This window comes from Tachypleus tridentatus, chromosome 8, assembly GCF_004210375.1.
Source record: "Tachypleus tridentatus isolate NWPU-2018 chromosome 8, ASM421037v1, whole genome shotgun sequence".
Lineage (NCBI taxonomy): Eukaryota > Metazoa > Arthropoda > Merostomata > Xiphosura > Limulidae > Tachypleus > Tachypleus tridentatus.
Window position 1 is genome coordinate 158,534,510 of NC_134832.1, and position 18,297 is coordinate 158,552,806.

Below are 18,297 nucleotides of genomic sequence, written 5' to 3' on the forward strand. Positions count from 1 at the left end.
TAGTACTAAAACTGGCTCATGCCCACGAAATGTGTAAAGCTAAAATTCTACGTCGGATGTTGATCAAAGCTGGTAGTAGCGGTAGTTGTGAGTTTATTATTGCAATTACAAACTATAAATTAAAGTACTTCAAAGTGTATATGAGATTGGGATAAATGGCTCATTTATTATTTGAGTTCATAATGTTTTGTGATACAATAACTTGTAAGTTATTCAAAATTTCGAATAGAAAGACTTACATTTTCAAAGCAGTATAGTTTTGTAATAAACTTTTCAAATTCAGTGAAAATTCGTGGGACATCAGTTTGTTTGTTTGTTCAGAATTAAGCAAAAAGCTGCACAATGGGCTATCTGTGCTCTGCCTACCATGGGCTTCGAAACCTGGGTTTTAGTGGTGTGAGCCTGCAAACAAACCGCTGTACCATTTGAGGCTTGGACATCAGTATGAGCACCTTTCTAAAATCTAAATTGTATTTCATTAGGTGTCAATTAAGTCCTAAAACGTAACCTTAAGAGTATTAGCAATAGAAATAATACATTTAGCAGATTAAGAATAAAATATTAGTTCTTAAAGCTATAGTTTTTTGATTGACAATGTAGTACCAAAGAAACTGCTGTTGTGGCATATAACACAACTCATTAAGGATGTTCATTCGAAGCATTCAATTTCACACACACACACACACACACACACATATATACATTCTTTTGGGATCACTGGCCATTAATAGGAAGCCAAAGGGTCTGATATTAATGAAGATGAAAAAAGTTCTTAAACTGTTCAGTTACTTATTTTGCTTATGCTTGTGACATTTTTGGATAAAATACATATAATTTTCACAATAAAAGGTCATTACTTAAATCTCAAATATTTGCGTATTTTATACAAATTTAATATAAAAACATTTTCACCATTTCAGTGTTGATTTGATAAAAATACACATGTACTGATTATACTTTATATATGTATATATTTGTTTGTTTGTTTTGAATTTCGTGCAAAACTGCTCGAGGGCTATCTGCGCTAGACATTCCTAATTTAGCAGTTTAAGACTATAGGGAAGGCAGCTAGTCATCACCACCCAGCGCTAACTTTTGGGCTAATATTTTACCAACGAATAATGGGATTGACCGTCACATTATAACCTTCCCACGGTTAAAAGGGCGAGCATGTTTAATGTGATGGGGACTCTCAAAGTAATTACAGGTATTAGAAAATATTTCTTCTGTCTGGTGATAAGGTGGAGTGAGAAACTTCAAATTCAGAAATAATCCACGAAGTACAAATGACTCAATAAAGGAAAATGAATACTGAATACTACATCTTGTGTTCGTTTCTTTGTATCAGAAACATTACGCGAAAAGTAACACAACAAAATATGTTTTGTTAGGTGGATAGACTTAAAAGTACATTATTTTGTTATTTTGCTTCTCTTGTACTCCTGGAAGGTTCTATATTTATGTTATTTCCTCTGAGACCTGAATATCCACCTAGGTGTTTGCCTTATATGGAGACTGCTACTCCTTTATCAACGAATAGTGTGATTGACTGTGACATTATAAAGCCCCCACGGCTGGGAGGGCGAGCGTGTTTGGTGTGACCGGGATTCGAATCCGTGACCCTCGGATTACGAGTCGAACACCTTAACACGCTTGGCCATGTCGGGCCATATATGTATATATACAGTCATAAACTATAGCAGTTTGTAAAACAATTTTAAAAATATTTTTAGCATAATATTTTACAATTTGAGTTATCTATAAGTATATAAGATAACTTGTACACTCTTGCATAATTTTAAAAGGTAATTGTTTTTATACATTTAATTATTTTCCTACTGTAAATTGTTGTTTTGTTTTTGAATTTCGCAAAGCTACTCGAGGGCTACCTGCGCTAGTTGTCCCTAATTTAAGACAAGAGGGAAGGTTGCTAGTCATCACCACCCAATGCCAACTCTTGAGCTACTCTTTTACTAACGTATAGTTGGATAGACCATCACATTATAACTCCTCTACGGCTGAAAGGTCAAGCATGTTTGGTAAAAGACTAACCTAGGGTTGGCAATAGGTAGTGTTAAGTCGTTGCTCTTCCGAGACCCTCAGATAACGAGTCGCATGCCTTAACCCACCTGGCCATCCCGGCCACAACTGTAAATAATATGATATGATGGTGGATTTGTTCATGTATCATTGTATGTATTGGAGCCTTCTTAACCATGAAATATTGTTTTACTGCAAAATACTTACAGGTAAATATCAGCCATTCTCTTTGAAATTAAACATCTGTTTTCAATTTTCTAACTTTGAACTTTATACAACTTTTGAACCACTTAATCAAATGAGATTCTGGTTCTTATTCCATAGTATCAACTATTATTTGTATCTTGATAAAATTATTGCAAATATTAACAACAAAGGCACCATATATAAATGTGTTTTGAATCCCATTGGAAAATAATGGTGGTGTGAAGGTTTAAAATTATTTAAGTATGAATATTTACACACATTGAAAAACCTTCAGTAGTCTAATGTATTTGACTGTGGTGAAACAAGCTAAAAGAATTAGGAATCTTTTTTTTAGAGAAGTTTATAATTTGTAAATAAGAAGGCTATTTTAACCTTGATATAAGATCTTGATGTGGGCTACCATTGCATTTAACAGCTTATAAGGCTCTCTGGCATACAACAACTACAGTAGTGGTTGGAATACTATTGATGTCAGTAGTTTGTTATAACAACAGTTTTTATAATATGAAGTTTGTGAATGCTAACTTAGAAAAGGCATTCACTCCATAACAACTGTTATACAAGTGTTCATTGTCTGTTCCCTAGTAGGAGAGAGGTAAGTGTTTGAATTTACATTGCTAAAATCAGGGCTTTGATTCCCCTTGGTGGACACAGTAGATGGCCTGATGCTGCTTTGCTATAACAGAACAAACACATTCTGTCTAATGTGTACAGAATATTATCCACCATCCATTCACCATATTGTCTGGTTGAAATTATTTATGAATGAAATCATCAGATCATTAATGCATATAATAAACCTTTGAAGTCCAAAGTACATGTAGTTTTTATATTAATTAATGCATTCAGAGGGATTTTATGTTTCTAGCTTGTTACATTACATTCTCAAAGTATATTTGCAATTTTTCTTCATTTTGTTTCACACAACTATTTAAAAGTTATTATATTTTATCAGAATATGTCACTTTTATGACTGAACCTTTTTATATTTATTATTCAGGTAAAATAATAACATTTGGTCAATCTACAATCTCTTAAAGGTGAAAAAAAATATATCTGAGGTAGCTCATATCCTTATGTTTTCATTATCAGCTTTGAGGGTTATTTTAGGAGTCACAAGACAATGGAAAAATTCCATACATATAAAAAATTTGCTAATGTGTTCATGGGTTATGTAGCAGCGGTAGTGGATTTATTAAGTGGAATCTGACGTATGCTCTCCATAGAGAGCCATTGTATGGGTTTTCTCTGCACAAAACCACAGCTGGCCACTGTACAATGTTTTATCTGATTAAACAGGACTTAGTGTACAAACAGTGCTGGTATGTATTTTTTTTTCTGGTTATAATCAGCTACGTTTTTTGAGTAGTTGTGATACATGCTTTATTACATAGTGGGGTTTAACTACATTGCTTTAGTGATTATGTTGTGAATTTTATTTCCTGAAAAAGGTAATTATAGCCTTTAGGTGTTGATGATCTTCCTTATCTGGTAAAACATAACAGGAGTAATCATGTTGTATATTTTGTTATTCAGTGAGGTATGAGTTTAGTGCATCATGTAGTCATAGAATTTGATTTTGGACCTTTTGAGATGTAAATGCAGTGTTTTGTTATCATGAAAATTGTAGTCAAAAATAGTAATATCTAGATGTTTCAAACATTTGTTAATTTTTCATAAGTCTATACAATCACTGTCTTCAGAAATTTTTACTCATGAAAAAATCTAAAGGAACTCAACACTGACGGTTTTTATGCCCCTGTAAAAGTGTTTTATGTGCATAACTTCAAGGTCATAAAAGCATGAATTTGTTTATCCTTTTTAATACTACTAAAATACTAAGGTATAAACATTTGATAATTTTTTAAATTTTATAATGTAATTAAAACTTTTAATTACTTTTCCATTATCTACAATTTTTACCCTCTTGTAAGTTACAAAAAACAATGTGCTCATTACCTTTGAAGGATTTTCAAAATGACAGGGTTTATAATTTTGTTGTTTTCTGACAATAATTATATTTGCTCAGGCTGCAAGCTAAGAAGTGATGTACTAAATTAATTTTAGTTCTCCTATATTATGTTTACAAAGAACACTTGATTATAAGTTCCAATAAAAATTGCCAGGTTTATCAGCAGCTTTATTTAAAACCTTTAGATACCTACCTTGTAGCTTAATAATGGAAAATGTCACTACCACAGTAGCTTCTTGGATATAAAATATGGCAATTGTCAGTCAGGTCTTCAAAGAAATCTATGCAGTCTTGATAACATTCTGTAAGCCCTGACATAATGTGATTGGGATTAACTTGTTGCCACTTGCTGGTAATATCAGCAGCAGGTTACCACAGAGATGTATTGTTCTTAGTAAACATATACAGTAAATGCCATTGAAATAATGGACTTTGTGTAATTTCAGATTACTGTACCTATTTGAGCAGCTGTTTTATACAGGGTGAAATTCTAATGTAGGGTTAAGAATGTAAAAGAACAGACCAACATTTACTATTATGTAGTATATATAGCTGCAAATCTACAGTATGACTTAAATGAGTCTTACATATTATAAATGATCGAGTCTGATTGTAAGCACTTGCCTGTAATGGCAAATTCATTGCTTCTGACTTTAACCCTCTTCCTCTAGATATATTTCTTGAGACATCTCTGAACCAAATAGTTTAGAAATAGAAGATATTTTATTTTTACCTAAAAACATTGGATGAATTTTTATTTCTTATAAAGTTATAGAAATTGCTATTTAAGAGATGTTTTCTTGTAGGAAAGACAAATAGAAAGTTCACTAACATAAGTTTCAGTACTAAATGATGAAGAGAGAAAAACAAACAAACATGCAAATCAGTAACATATTGTAATGATGTAATGAAAACACTAGGTAAAAAAATGAAGTAAAGAAAAAACAAAATATAGGAGTTTAAGAGTGTTTACAAGAGAATAACTTATTGTTTAATTTTAAAAGTATAATAAAGAGAACAGACTACTAAAATTAATTATTGTACTGATAAATTGGAATAGCTGATGCAGCTCACTTACCATTTCAAACAATACAATGTTCCTCTTCTACTAGATGGTTGGTGTTTAACCTTCCAGTCCTCTTTACTTCAAGATTGATATCTGTAATGCTAAATATTTAGCTCTTCAAAGTAGTGCATCTTTCTTCTTGATCATTTAGTAAAAGTGTGAACAAAGAAAGTAGGCTCATATCAAGAATTTCAACTTACATTCTTTGTCCAGTGAATAAGGTCACCTCATTACCTTTGTTCACTGACAGCAATGGTCATCAGACATTTTCAGTCATTATCATACTTGGTCAACCAGGAATATTTTAGTTGTAACCCAGTTAAACTGCATTCTATATACAATACTAAAACATACCTAGGAGTGTAAGAGAACAGAGGATAAAAGAACTAAAATAAGGTGAAGTTAATAAATTTCTGGATCTCATATTGCATTTAAGACATTGTAAAAATCAAGTAAGTAAGATTGAGGCATAATTGTTGGTGTTCCTAAGGTCTTCTAGACAATATATGTTAGTTAATCATAAGGAAAACAAGATTTTAGGTTGCATGCAGGGAAATGCTGAGTAAAGAAGAGTAAGAAGTGATCTTATGAAAGCTTATAAGATTATCTGGGAGAATTGATAGGATAAAAGCTTCTAATTTCTTTGTAATTATTATTATATAGACAATAGGATGAGTGGACACATGTTCAATTACATGAGCATGACTTTGATGCCTTTGTAGAATGTTTTTAAATAGCTGTTACATGAAGTACTATGTATACCTCATGAATACATTTTCTATATACAGGGTGGCCCGTAAGTCCCTACCCATCTATATGTTATTAACTTATATTCAATTACGTATGTATTATAAATTTTTGTTTTTTTTTCAGAGAAATATGGCTGATGTAAGCCCATTTACACTTGAAAATGTGTCACAGAACATGGTTTCACATAATATTATGCAGCGAGAATGAGTGACAGCACAGAGATATACTGGATACATAAGATGTATGGATGGGTATGGACTTACGGGCCACCCTGTAGAGTGAGACAAATACTATCTATTTGTATTATATTTGATACCTTATGTAATGTTTTAATTGGAACTGTTTCTTTTAACCTACCATATGGTCCTTAGCCTAATTATTTTTGTATGCATGAACACTGCATGCAAAATCTTCTGCCATTTGGCTTTGTTAGATTGTGGTTTTCATTTATACATGAGTCATGGTGCACTAATTGATAGTTCAGACATTTAACAAGTTTCATGTCAGTGGTTAACACATAAAATGTTGCTTTCCCTTGGATATTGTAAATGGAGAACTTGAATAGATTTACCTGATTCAGCATGAGTCTGTTTGACTGCTCACATGACATCTTTGTCTTTACTCACTTACACTTTTGATACTAATGACTTTTAATGTAGTATACATATCTTTAAAACAAATGACAGACTTTCAGTGAATGTTATAAGTGTTTCACATTAAAAAAATTATTTTTAGTGAAGTGTTTTAATAACGTAAAAACAATTTTTCTGTGAATGTATTGAGTACTTTTGTCACTAATTTCTGTGGAAAGTAATTTACATCTTAAGACTAAAAATAACCCTCATCTAAAAATGTCAAATTTTATTTGCTCTGTCTTATATACAATTGTTTGTTTTTAGTAAAACTTTATATTTTATGTTATTTTCTTTATACAATGTTGGTGAATTTGACCTACCTCCTGACCACCAAAAATTAGAAAACAAGAAAAATTGTGATAATTAAAGGAAGTTGTCTACCTTCTAATATTATTAGTGAATGCTCATGGAGAACTTGTTTACATGTAATACTTTTGTGGTGATTGTGTATAAAGATATCTACTTTGTTAGCCCTTTGACATCTTGTTGCTTAAGGTGTGCATGTCACAATGTTTTACAGAGTTACATTTAAAGTTTAAATCAAAGACTTTATTGTCAATATACACAGATAAATTTGGTATAAAAAACATAGTTTGTGAACACAATTTTAATATTTGTTTAAAGTTCTTATTGTTAAAAATAAATAATTATAAAATCCTGAATTTTTCCTGGTATTAGAATTGTTACATTTGATCTCTAAGTTCTTCCTCTTCTCTAATTTATTGAACACCCCTCCAAGAAATAAGAAATGCCACATAGACTTCTAATTATAATATAGACAAAGTATACTTTTTATATCTCCCATTGTTATTTTCCTACAAACCACAAACTAGATAATCAGACCCACCTATCGCATTCCATCTTTCACAAATACCAATAGTTCTCTTTAAGGTTTCATACAATATTATTGATACCCAATAGAAAGCTAAAGTTTTAATCTATCTAATGATGAAGCTTGTTGTTTTCTTTATACAGCACTATCTGTTTTGTCGTTTGAAATTGTAGAGCTTAGCTGAATTTCTTTGAGGATATTATTATACAGTTAGAAAGCCAGAAAATTATGATAATTATAGGAGAGTGATTTCTGTGTGTCATTATTCTGTGTTATTATTTGCATTAATTGTTGTATCAATGCCATTAATATGTAAAAAAATATAACATTTTATGACAGATAAAATAAAAAATGAAGAAAAGACCAAGGCATGTACTTTATTGCATGTTTTTAATGTTTTTTTCTTTATTATTATAACAGTAAGTAAAATATAAAAATAGAAACTTATAAGATAAAGTAAAGAATGAAAGAAATTCTTAACAGAGTATGTTTGTGAGCAGCTCATGTATATATAACATATATTTATATAATTTGATATGTTAATGTTCATTGCATATCTGTTCAGGGATTTACAACTTGTGTGGTATAATTATTAGTTACACAACATTCAAGGTACAATAAACAATAAAATATAAGCATCTCTGTACTGTTACAAGCTATAAGGTATTTAAAATAAACAGTTCTAGTATCTTGTTATAACTTTATATCATTCTAGAATGAAAAAGGGTAATTTATATTTATTTCATAATTTTATATGGTGGTAACAAGGTAAGTTTAAGTTCCCCAACCCAGTATATGTTATGGTAGATAAAACAAGAAAAACATTGCAAAGTTTTTCTGAAAAAAAAAAGTTACATATATTTAGAAAAATTTAGTGATTATGCAAATAAAGTTTTAAAAGTTTTAGGTAAAGAAAATTATTTTTATTTTGACATGAAAATCACTTTACATTTGCACCATTCACCCACCATCTTACTCCTTATATTTATGGACAAAGTTTTAATGAAATTTCTCAACTGAAAATTTTAATTGTGTTTGTTTGCAAAATACTTGCTTACTGTATACCAAGTTTTTTGAAATCACATAAGGTACTATCATTGTTATGGTGCATATACATTCATAGTTACATGGTGGTTACAAGCTTATAGTAAATACACAAAACCAGTTATGGAAGTGTTAATTTCAGTGTCTGCTTTATAACTTTTGTATCATTATTCTTCTGCAAGCCTCTAAAATATGGCAACAAACTTTGATTATAAGAGATTTTATTTTAGTATTTCTACTTCTTATTAAACAGAAACAATACATTTAAAATTTCTGTTGTTGTGTCATGGCTTAAGGTGTATCTACCTTTGTAGTTTTAGCTGTTTTATTTATTTCTTATGAATTTCAATTGAGATTTCTAATTTTTCACAGAATTTTTTTTATTCATATACAGCTATCATCAGAATTACCATACCTTTGTGAATATTTAAAATAAATTTATTTCACAATTAAAGGAAGAGACCCAATAAGAATCCATTGTATTTATTAATGTCCACTAGGTGGCAGCTGTCTTGTTCCAGGTAAATCGAAAAAAATTATGTCAAATACTTAGTGAGCTTCTTTTTAAGTTAAATCTGGAAAAAAATGTTGTGTACATATAATGTTTAAGAGACACACAAAAACTGGTGACAAAAGAAAATTAAAACTAATTCTGAGGGTAGTTTTAATGTAGTTATTTTATTCAGTAAAACTTTTAATTCACTGTTTAATAACATTTCCTCCATGCTTGTTTGTTTGTTTGTTTTGGAATTTCGCACAAAGCTACACGAGGGCTATCTGTGCTAGCCGTCCCTAATTTAGCAGTGTAAGACTAGAGGGAAGGCAGCTAGTCATCACCACCCACCGCCAACTCTTGGGCTACTCTTTTACCAACGAATAGTGGGATTGACCGTCACATTATACACCCCCACGGCTGGGAGGGCGAGCATGTTTAGCACGATGCGGGCACAAACCCGCGACAGAATGTGTCTCTGTATATATATGTAATCCATGACTAAACATTAAAACAAAAGTAAAATGATAAACTTTAAAACAGTAGGTCTTAATGAACTAAAAGTTTGTATTTCTGTTAAATCTGAAACTAGAAGTTATTATGAACCTGTTTACATTAGGTAATCTGACTTACCCTGTTAACACATTTATAGTTTTACATTTATTTCAAGAACAGCACTGCTACTGACAGTTTCAAAAATATGTATAATTTTCCAAAATACATTTGAAGGGTGACCTTTTGAAAGTGCTCGGGTTATAGGGTTTTTTGTCACTTCATATAGCTTTAAGCATTTATATTACTGTTCTATATATTGATATATAGAAAATTGTATATTTTATAAATTGAAATATACGAAGTTACTGTGTAGAGGAATCTGGTCAGAGGGTAAGTGTATAAAACCCATGAGACTATGGGAGAAGTCCTACTGGTCAAGAAGCATCCAGTAAAGGAAAATCATGTGCATTTGACCAAAGGATTCCTGAAAAGAGATAAAACCTCTCACACAGAGAGAGAAGAAGGTAAAGCCTTCCTGACTTCCCATTCTACTGGAGGTAGTAAAGAACTTCTCCAACTTTATGAAAACCCCAACTCAAGCAGCTTCTTGAAGGAGTTTGTTTGTTTGCCTTGAAGTTAAGCAAAAAGCTACACAGTTGTCTACCTGTACTTTGCCCACCAGTTATTAAACCCAGTTTCTAGTGTTATAAGTCTGCAGACATACAGTTGTGGCACTGGGGGACTCTTGAAGAAATAAATGAATGTGGGTTGCTGACTTGGCCCAAAAAGTCAGTAGTAGCAGCCAGTTGACCATGTAATTGTGAGTCTGAAGGCTAAGTTAGTGAAAATGGCATGCAAAAGATCATACTTCTTGGCAAAATATGAACTGAGCTGAAGAAAGACCAAATGGCAGTGCCCAGAACTGTAAGACAGTACTATTGTGGATGAACCAAAGAAAAGGATGTCACAATGAGGCAACTGAGATGTGAAGATAGGTGGCCAACAAACTGAACTTGGTCATTCAAAGTTCTGAGGAAAAAACTCACTAAAATGAAAGGTAGAATTCCATGGTGAAGTGAGGTTTCTCCAGATAGGTATATAGTCAAAACACATCTTTGATGAGTTTCCAATATTCCATATTTTTGGATAAAACAAATAAATGAGAGTAAAATCCTAGTTGAGTTGGCATAGAGGATTTGAACAAACTCAACAAAACAAATGGATGAGATACAATCCTGAGGAGGAAGGAAAGATATCTGGGAAGTCATGAAGGGTAGCCAAAAAAGACACATAAGTAAACATACTAAGAGAAAGTATTCAATACTAACGAGTGAACCTAACATAGGAACTTTTAGTATTTACAAAGTAAATAAAAGTAATAAATCTAGAAATATACGAAATTTTAATGTAAAATATAAAACAAAAAATAAGGTGCAAAATCAATAAAGGAAAGCCAGAGATAAAAGACCCTTCAGTATGAAATATAGAAGTCCATCCAAATAACCTATAACTCAAAGGACATAAAATCAAATCAATTTCAAAACCATGGGAGAAAAAGGCACCCAGTTAATAATAAGTTTTCACTTAAATCTATTCCCAAATTAGATGTGACTAGTAGTGAAAAATAATAATTGATCTTTAAATGTAAATTTAAACACAAGTAACCTAGATGGTGTAACAGGTTTACCATTATACATTTATTTTAATAACTTGTGTTTATTATAGTACAGTGTTTTTTATGCATGTGAAATTATTCATTGTTCACTAAGATATTCTTGTTGTAGCAGTCATCAAGTCCTTTTTCACTCAACTTTTGTCAGTCATCTGTGTTGACAAATGCAGGCTAATTGAGTTCTTTAAATTGGGCTTCTATATTCAAGGATTCCAGCTCAGTCATGAATGCCTGTTCTTTTCCCATGTCTTTATTATTATTACATGCAATTTTCAGCTGTACTACACTGGTCTCGTGACTGTTTAAGAGCTTGTCAGTCATCAAAAACACTTTGAAGTAGAGTTAAAACAGTACTTGAACACTGATTTTATGAGCCTCTATGGTTCTTTTGTGGTGATTGCCATTAAAATCTGAGTCACTGTCACACTACTTATAATTTTGTCACCCTGGCATTTCAATCAGACCTTGATATTAACACTTTTCTCTGTCTTTATTATATGTTATTATATAACAAAGAGAGTTTGCAACTACATTAGAAATATTATTCTGTACTTTATTTTAACAAAAGTGTTAATACCTATACCAGCTGTCTTGAGAATACATTTTTACTTCAAGTGGGTTTCTCATCATCATGAATTACTTGATATGACCCTTAGATTATCTGTTATAAGAAAGCCTAACGTTACTTGATCACTGAATCAATTTTTAAATAATTTAACAACAAATACTACATTCTGTAAGAATCATTTTACTATAGATAAAACTTTTATTGACATGGAAATAATGCGAGCAGCAAATCTTGTCAATGAAACCACAGTGTTCTCAGGGATGCATTAAACAGATGTCATATTTGACATGTCTGGTTAGTAAAGCTTAACAAATCAGTATTTCATTATGTGTGTAACAGGTTCTTATCCATAAATTGTGGTGACATATGTGTCGATGTTAATTGTTATTTCTCATTTCCATGCAAGTGGTCTGAAATAGCTGCAAATGGTATCAACTTTGAATTTCAAAATGGATGCCCTGAACATTAATAGAAAATCTGGCAGTAATTATATTGTAAATCAGTGTGCCATTTGTATAATGTTTAGATATTGTTGCCAAAAATCTAGCCAGAAAAATATCAAACCTAGAATTTGCCACATCAGCAAGAAATTATAAAATTTTGTTTGATATAAAAATGAGTTGTTTTCCAGTTAATGTTTCATTCCAATTTTTCAAAATTTACAGTAAAGTAGTTATGGATGTAATCAGTTTGGTTGTGCCTGAATGTGGATTAGGTTGTAGTGAACATTTATTCTATGATAAGTATTAGATAATGATTAGCCAAAATGTATTCAGTTTTATTCTCAGATGAATTTTATAAAAGTTTCATAAATAATACAGCCTTGTTTACAGAACTTGTAGACACCTTGAGCTCCTTTGTTTTCTGTTTTCAACCCTTATTTGCTTAACTTTGTTCTGCTGGCTTTTATTAGAGAACTGGAATCATCCTTTCAGGCATGTTATTTTCCTTTGATTAATGCAGTTTTTTTTTCAAAATGTAAAGCTGGTTCAGACACACAAATAATTATTTCATAATGTTGAGAAAATCAGAAACTGTAATCGTGGACATTCTAAATTAAATATTTCAAACCAGTTTTTTGAAGTTAAAGTTAACAATAACCATTTCTTTGTTTAGAATTAAGCACAAAGCTACACATTGGGCTATTTTTGTTCTGCCCACCACGGGTATCAAAACCCAGTTTTTAGCAGTGTGAGTTCACAGACATACTGCAGTGCCACTGAGGTGCATTAGCAATAGTAAATTGTATCTGAATTTAAATACACACACTTTAGGTTTTCAAGATAATAAAATTATTGCAATCCACATTTACAATGCCTGCATATAGAGTAACTTATCAACTATAGCCTCAACTGCTGGTTCAAACAAAGATATTGCCATTTCTTCTGAGCAGCCTGTGTCTTTTGCCAAGCTACCTGTGACAGGACAAGACTGTAATGCTTGGTCTGTGAATATATTGTGCATCAACAGTATAACAATAGATAAACCACATCCAGCATTTCTCCTGGTGTTAGAAATGGTTCTTATAATATAAACACCAAACCAGGCTATTATTTCCACCTGAAAAGATAATTACAGGAATTTTAAAAAACAAAACACTCGTCTCAACTCGAGGCTTTCTTATGCAGATAAGTTTGTTTCAAAATGCATTTGAAAATGAAAAATAATTACCATAGTTTGGTGACAATTGGAAAAGCATATGCTCTGAATAAAAGGAAGGATATTCTGTTATCAGATGACACACACACAAGCTGATCTACAAATACATAGTTATATACAATATTTTATTGTTCACCCACAATATTAGTTTATAATAAGGTTAACAGAATTTTTGGAAGCAACTGGTGCATTATAATAGTTACAAAAAATAGCAGTATTATTTTTAAATTTTTTCAGTTTAATTTATATAACTTTGGTGCACTTTGGATGTGGTCCAATATATTAATTCACTAAAATTGTATATATTAGTTCATTAATTTGACTTTACTACTACTACATTCCATTTACACATATGTATGTAATTAAGTTACAAAATGCATCACAATACAAATAAATGAATTAGTGGGAAATCTCACTTATTTTATACTATATTATTATGGGAAATTGAACATTGAACAGATAGCCCATTCTATGTCTTTGTGCTGAAAGAAACATTTATTATATATATAAAAAGTAACTTAAAGTATTTGTTATACCATCACCATGATTACATACACGATCTAAAACTCTGTCTGTAAGAATAATAATAAGCTTTGGAAATTAAAATTGTAACAGATAGAAGATATGGAAGCAGGCATAAATGTGACGAGAGAGTTGTATGATTAAATGGACTCATACAGTGTACCAGTTCCACCTGAGGATATTGCTGGATATTCAGTAAGGTTGATTATTATTTGTCTTATAAACCTCAATATGTACTTTTATAAAACGCTGTATTAGCACATTAGTTAAGTTGATGCATTTCTTTTAAGCTAAGTATGCAATTTGATAAGACTCCATACTGATACATTCAGTTAAATACTGATTAACCTTAACCTCAGTATTTATTTTTATGAAGTTTTGTGTCAGTATCTTAATGAAATTGTTACAATTTTCCACTGGGATGTGAATAAATTAATAAAAGACTGTTAGATCTATATCTAAAGAAAATCTGCACTTTGAAGTCTCATGTTTATGGAGGTGTTAGAATATTATCTTTCATTTATAACAGAAATACTTATGAAAAAAAAATTGTGTGATATTGGTTTTGATTATCATCAAGCATTAACTGTGATCTAGTTTTTGAAAATAAAGTTTTAATTTATTTACATCTGACTTAAAGGATCTGTGTTGAACGAAGCAATTCCATCAGAGAAGTAGGAGCCTAATACATGAGTCTCTTACATTAATATGCATACCACCATTTCTGAATTCTGACAAAGCTTTGCTTGAGTATTCTTGACTGAAAAGAAAAAGGATAACTTGTATAATTTACGTTTGCTTTGTCTTCAAACTGACTGTGATCTCTTGACATCTGAAATTGTACATAATAATTGAAACTGCATTTTCTAATATATGCCTTTAAGAAAAGGAGAAAATCTTATGTTGATAACCTTAAAACGTTTTTGTCCCAGTGAAGAGAGCATTCATGCGAGAATAGAAATAAGGTTAGAAAGAGCAATGCTGAGTATGTTAAACAAACAAACCAGCCAAAAAGAAGTATGTCACTTGAGCCAGATGGAAGAAAAACTATATCAAAGATAACAGCAAAAGCTCGGAAATGTTGAGAGATAGTAATGAAAAAAGTTACAAGAAGGATAGGCCTAGAGCCCAGTCACTCTTGAGACTTAGTACAAAAAATGCTACAAGACAAATATAAAAAGTTTCAAATAAAGATATTAGGAGGTAGAAATGGGATCACCAATAAAGTAAGGGAACAAATTAGGAATGAATAATATTTCAGTACTTGGTGGTTCTTGACATGGTGCAACATAAAAAAGTTGGCATGGTCATTGTTCTGCTTATTCTTTGTGTTTTACTGTGAACTTTAATCCAACTATAGATATGAGTTGGGTTTTATTAGTAACTAATTCTATCTCAATAAATGTCAAAAAAATTCAAAGGAAAAATTAGGAAGTAGGAATAGAGCACAAAAAGTAAGGAAACAAGGCATCACTTTTAAAATAATTGCTTTTAACACTTTTCTTATGAAAATTAAATAATCATTAATTGTTAAATCACTAAGTTAGTTAAATAACAACTCTTAAACTAAACAATCTTGTATATCCAACGTATTTACTTGATTTTTAATGCTGTGTCCTGTAACAGGAGACTGCCTCATTGGAGCAATAATTATTTTACAATGTAAGAATACTCAATCTGTATGGTAAGTAAAAAGAAACAATCAAAAATAAAAGAAAGCATCATTGAAAACTATATGTTATCCTTTAGAGTAAGATTTGTTATTTCAGGACTGATGTGTGTTTGTAATCTAACTTAGGATGTTGTTCATGTTTTTTTATAGGCTTCAGGTGGTTTGCTCTGTCACTTGCAGAAAACTCTCAAACATGAATCATCAGAAAGACAGACATGTATAACAAATTTGAACTTGTTAAGGATATTGATGAACTTAAGCAAAAGGTGAAAGAGTTAAAAAAGAGATGTTGAGATAAGAAGGGTCAGGCATTGTTACAAACTTGTGCATGCTCTACACAGTATGGTTAGTGGTGCACCATAAGCGACAGTCAATTCCTATTACTTTGGTGTAGCCCAAAGGTTAGAAATGAATGCTGTTGACTAGCTGCTTTCTCTCTGGTCTTTCAATTTAAACATTAGAGATAGTTAGTGCAGATCATCATTTTGTGGCTTTGCATGGATATCTGAAATAAAAAAAAACAGGAGAAATAAATTTTTACAAATGTTTTTTACTTACTAAGACAAGTCAAAAAGTAAATATTATGTGTACAGAAAGTCTTTTCAATTCTCTTAGTATTATCTTGTGTGAAGGTAAACATCAAAAATATTCTTGAGGTTTGTCAGTTCTATTTGTTTGATAAACAGAAAGTACTAAAACAATATACATAGTTAAACAGATATCAAGCACAAACATTCATCTTTCCATCACAGTAAGGGCTGTTCTCCTCTTACATGTTATGTGACTGCTTTTATACTGTTATATGTCCTTAGTCTAATGAGCATGCTTTGGATGATACAAATGTTATTATTACAATGAACAAAAAATGTCACTTTTTAAAATTTTTTATTGATTAACCCAGAATATGGCATTCAAATTCACACATTCTTCATGTCATATGTTGTAGAACTCAAGATGATTTTTAATGTAAAAATGTCTGTTTTTAATTATTAGGTTTTAAAAATGAAATATTATGGCTATAATATCATCAAACACCTTCTTGGTGTTTCTTATGTTATATATCAATCATTTTCATAATATCTCTATCTGTGTCAAAGGGAAAGAGTGGAAGTGTGTATGTTGGGTGCCTAAAGATAGATTTATGTTTGTATGTGTGATAGTTTTGGAAATGTAAGAGTTACTGACAAAATAAGTTCTTGAAGTATTATAATTTTTGTGGAATGTATGTATTTTAGGAGTCATTTCTTATGGACGTGAACTCTGATCCACAGAAAGTTACAGACTTACTTTCTTCCTTGGCTGTGAGGTTAGAACAGATAACAGGACAGGCGTCCCAATATAAACAATACCAAAGAGATCTTCAGGTTCCAAATTTTAGAGAAGAGAATGCTCACAATTATAGTAAAAATGGTAGTAATGAAAATGTTGCATTATAAAAACTTGAATAAAAGTGTCCACACATGAAATTTGAATGTTTTAGTTTCTAGAATCAGACACTTTGATATTTTAATTTCTCAGAGAAACATTAAGCATTACAACATAGCATAAGAAATATCAATCTTACAGTTGTTTGGTGTGTGTGTGAGTTGTGATAGTTCATGTGTGGTTAATCAGCTGCACAAGTATTGGTATTTCTGCTTAGTCCATTGTATCTTAGAATTGAAGCTTTATAGCCTGTATTCTCATATTTATTCATACAATACATTACTATTTTTACAGCATCATTTATCAAATTTGGGTAAACACTCAACAAACCAGCAAATATGATTTTCTTTCTTCTCATCTCCACCATGTTTACATTATTCTTTATTATTGGTGTGTTAATGTTAACTTATTCATAACAAAATGCATATCACCATGAAATCTAAAGTTGGGTATGGTTTACATAAATAGCACAACCACTATTCCATGCTTGTAATGTGTTTCATCATTATTAGCTTTTATTTGTGCACTGATGTGGCTTAACAGCAATGGTTAGTGTGGAACAAGAGAGGTATAAGAAAATAACAAATAGCAAGAGGTGCAGCATATACCAGGTTATCTGATAAATAATGTCCAAAAATTTAATACAGAAAGTGCATAATCATTTCTGTCTTTGTAGAAGGCTTTAGTGACTAATTATGTAGTAGGACATGTGTAAAAATATTCAAACAAATAAAAGAAACTAACCCAACTCCACTTTTTCAGATCATTAATCAAATAAACACTTATGAAGATGGATGTGTCTGGGGACCACTTTAAATATGTAATGCTTTATGAGTTTGAAAAGGCAGTAGTGAAGCAGAAACTACCCAAAACATTCAAGGTGTTTATAGGAGGTGTTAAAACTTGGAAAAATGGGTCCATCATGATTTGACAGAAGCCAACCTGACAAGAGTGGCTATTTGTACTTTTCTGCACTCTTGTGAATGTAACTTACTTTTTTTTGGGCAAAATAGTGACTGGAAATGAAAAATGGATATTTTATAAAATGTTTAGTACTACAGACAATGGCTCAATTACAAATAAAATAGCTAAGGCACAACCGAAATAGGAAAATCTTGTTAAACATTTGGTGGGATATTGTTGATGTGATTCACTTTGAGTTGCTGCCACTCAATGTAGCATTTACACCAGACTTCTATTGTTAACAGTTAGAGCACTTGAATGTTACACTGTGAAGAAAAGAGG

At 31.2% G+C, this 18,297-nt stretch overlaps 1 protein-coding gene and 1 long non-coding RNA gene across 29 annotated transcripts in view; one reads left to right on the top strand and one right to left on the bottom strand.

Moving 5' to 3' along the window:
- The window catches only part of LOC143223815 (uncharacterized), a 47,650-nt gene extending 30,087 nt beyond the window's left edge, over positions 1-17,563 (top strand). For 10 of the 17 annotated variants that reach the window (XR_013013128.1, XR_013013124.1, XR_013013121.1 and 7 more), the window contains 2 exons: positions 6,159-6,313; positions 16,863-17,563. This is a non-coding gene — a long non-coding RNA (uncharacterized LOC143223815). Of the gene's footprint in view, positions 1-6,158; positions 6,775-14,030; positions 14,151-15,777; positions 15,910-16,862 lie in introns of those variants that run through there. The other 7 variants (XR_013013132.1, XR_013013131.1, XR_013013133.1 and 4 more) reach the window with 5 other exon arrangements.
- The window catches only part of LOC143223814 (dynein axonemal heavy chain 6-like), a 753,870-nt gene that overhangs the window by 680,444 nt on the left and 55,129 nt on the right, over positions 1-18,297 (bottom strand). The gene's annotated exons all lie outside the window — the stretch shown is intronic.